We start from the raw sequence: 3687 nt of genomic DNA on the forward strand, positions 1-3687 counted from the left end.
ATTATGTAAACCTCGATATACACTGTACATGTTAGCTAAGGTTTACATAATTAGCTTCCTTCTTACATGCGGTGCATGCATAATATAACCTTTTTGTACTGATTTTTTATACCAGTCTATATTCTTTCAGCAATATACATATGTAAGCCATGACATTCACTGTTTCGATGAATCAGAGTACTGATTCGACATTTGTTTCCATTTATAATGGTATTTTTTGTAACAAAAAAGGTTATTGGTTTCAGTTATACTGTTCTCATTTTCTATCCAAAATTTTGAAAATATTTTTTTTAATAAACGCATCTACCATATTTCTGCTGTTTAGTTTGTTTTTAGCTCACCTGGCCCGAAGGGACTAGTGTGCTTATGCATCGTCCGTGCGTCCGGCATCAACATTTTATTTTCATAACTTCTCCCGAATGACCAAGAGGCCTAGGGTGATGATATTTGGCCAGTAGAAAGTTGGGATGAATGACTACCAATTTTGTTCAAATGAATGACCTTAAATCATATTCAAGGTCACATTTGTCAAATATGTTAAAAACTTAAAACAATTTCTTCTGAATATATTTGGCCAGTAGCAAACTTAGATGAAAAGCTATCAAGTTTGTTCATGTGAAAGACCTTGACAAACTTTTAAGGTCAGATGGTCAAAAGTGTATAAACGTTTAAAATACTTCTTCTTGATTGACAAAAGGTCTAGGGTGGTCGTATTTGACAAATTGATGCTGGGATTAAGGGCTAAAACGTTTGTTAGATTCAATGTCGCACTGGGCCTCTTGACCAACAGAGGCTAAACCAAATAAAAAAAGCTGAACTGACATTAAAAGGGGTAGAATGGTCAAAGTCTGATTTATGTTTATGCAAGCTTTTTCATCAAGATTTTTAAATAAAAGAATGTTGGTCTTTAGAAAGAAAAAAAATCTGTAAAAGAGAAAGAAAAAAAAAAGAGAAAAAAAAACATTTGTATAATTTTAGATTATTAGAAAAAAAGTTTCTGAACAATATTGAGGACTTGCACCTTCGAAATCTAAAGATTGTGCTCGATACACATCATTTTTACACTCTTGGAATATGTCATAGCAAAATCGAAGGGACAAGGTTATTTTATTGGCCATTTCTTTTTCACTGGTTTATCAAGTCTTGATACTGTCATTTGAAAATTACAGTGGAGCGACACCAACCATCCAAGGCAGTCAATTTTACCGCTTAGCTACTGCCTGATTCTTTTGATGTACATGAAAGTATCAAATTAGCTTACTTGTATTATCCATGAGATAGCGTGCAAAGATTCTTCAAATGTGTCATGATATATTTCAGGGATGCAGATATCTTCGTAATTCCAAGGATTCAGTTCTCGATACTGCACCCTTGTAATTCCAAGGATTCAGTTCTCAATACTGCACCCTTGTAATTCCAAGGATTCAGTTCTCGATACTGCACCTTTGTAATTCCAAGGATTCAGTTCTCGATACTGCACCCTTGTTATTCCAAGAATTCAGTTCTCGATACTCGATACTGCACCCTTGTAATTCCAAGGATTCAGTTCTCGATACTGCACCCTTGTAATGCCAAGGATACAGTTCTCGATACTGCACCCTTGTAATGCCAAGGATTCAGTTCTCGATACTGCACCCTTGTAATTCCAAGGATTCAGTTCTTGATATTGCACCCTTATAATTCCAAGGATTCAGTTCTCGATACTGCTCCTTTGTAATTCCAAGGATTCAGTTCTCGATATTGCACCCTTGTAATTCCAAGGATTCAGTTCTTGATATTGCACCCTTGTAATTCCAAGGATTCAGTTCTCGATACTCGATACTGCACCCTTGTAATGCCAAGGATTCAGTTCCCGATACTGCAACCTTGAAATATGTCATGACAAAATTGAAGGCTCTACACAGGAAAGCTTGTGATTGATACAAGTAGACTAGTCCGATGACATATTCAAAAGGTGAAGAAAAGATACGCATATTGAGAGCGGACCCCCTGAATAAGAAGATGGAGGACTTGTAACATACAACCTGTATATACCCTGCAGTTCTGCATGCAAGTATTATTCATGTTTTGCTGCATAGTGTGGCCATCATCAGATGGTGGGCTATTCAAATCACCATTCGACCGCAGTCTGTGGGTCCATCCATCCGTCTGTTCGTCCTTAAAAAATTCTTGTTAGCGCTATTTCTCAGAAAGTACTGGAGGGATCTTTCTCAAATTTTACAGGAATGTTCCCCGTGGTCCATAGTGTTGCATAACTGATCACAATTCAAAGATGGCCAACAGGCAGCCATCATGAATTTGAGAGTGAAAGTTTGTTAGCGATATTTTTTCAGAAAGAACTAGAGGGACCTTTCTCAAATTTCGCATGGCCCGTAGTTGTGCATAAGGTTAATTGGGACTGACAGCCAAACCTAGATGACTGAAAGGCAGCCTTCTGAATTTGATAGTTAAAGATTGTTAGCGATATTGTGCAGAAAGTTCTGGAGGGATCTTTCTAAAATTTTACATGAAGGTTCCCCATGTTCCCTAGTTACGCATATCAAATTTTTGGACTGGGATCTATTGTTTGATATTCATATAGTATGAATAGGTATAACTTTGTCACACTTCCATCGAACCACATATTGCTCCACCACAACCGCTCAAAAAGTGTTGATATAAAATTTCTCGATCTAACCACATTTTAATCCATTTACACTATTGCTGGGGTATGGGCAAATTGGTTGCCACTCTGACCTTACACACAGAAATTCAGGGTCCAGTCCTCAAAGCCGAAATAGCATAGATTTTCAGATAAGAAAAACTTCCTCTCGCGTTACAATTCCAATAACCCAGATGGGAAAAAAGATGATCTGGGAAGAGCACTTCCGTGTCTTCTCACTTCTGTGAGGTACAAAAACTATGGACAAGGTGACATCTTTAAAGCACAGTCCCGTTATAAAACAGAACCCTGATGTCGCTTTAACACAAGCACATGTGGAGGTGGCATAAGACGAGATAAATCCTCAATTGGGATTGATTATAGTATGTGTGTACGTCAATCGTTTATCTATATATTTTAACAAGTGCACTAGATTTACATATTACAGTTAGATAAGAAATAGATAGCCGAATATCTTTATTAGTGTTTTTGGATTTTTCATAGATTTGGTTGATACTTTGTTCAACTTGGTGTTTATTCCGTGGTCCCGTGCAGGGGGGCTAACATGTCCTCTTGTGGGTATTTAAATTGACAGCAGCTGTAAAACTTAAGAATTTAATTGGCTATGGATATGATCTAAGACTGTGTAGATCAGGAATCTGGAGCCCTAATAGAGGCCATATGAAATAGTCCAAACTAGATCGACTGAATGATATGATCATGAAGGGATCACTTTTAATGGTCAACGACAAAGGACCCTGATATAGACAATATGAGAGGATATTGAGATTCACGACAGTGGATTTTTAGGTCACCTGAGCTTTGCTCAAGTGACCTATTCTAATCGCTTTTCGTCCGTCGTCGTCCGTCGTCCGTCGTGCGTCGTGCGTAAACTTTTACATTTTCAACTTCTTCTCAAGAACCAGTGGATGGATTTTTTTCAAACTTGGTCAGAATCATCCTTGGTAGATGAGGCTTCAAAATTGTAAAATTGGGATTCCTACCCCAACCCCTGGGGCCAGGGCGGGGCCCCAAAGGGAAAATTA

The sequence above is a fragment of the Mizuhopecten yessoensis genome, unplaced genomic scaffold (genome assembly GCF_002113885.1).
Source record: "Mizuhopecten yessoensis strain PY_sf001 unplaced genomic scaffold, ASM211388v2 scaffold9901, whole genome shotgun sequence".
NCBI classification, from domain to species: Eukaryota; Metazoa; Mollusca; class Bivalvia; order Pectinida; family Pectinidae; genus Mizuhopecten; species Mizuhopecten yessoensis.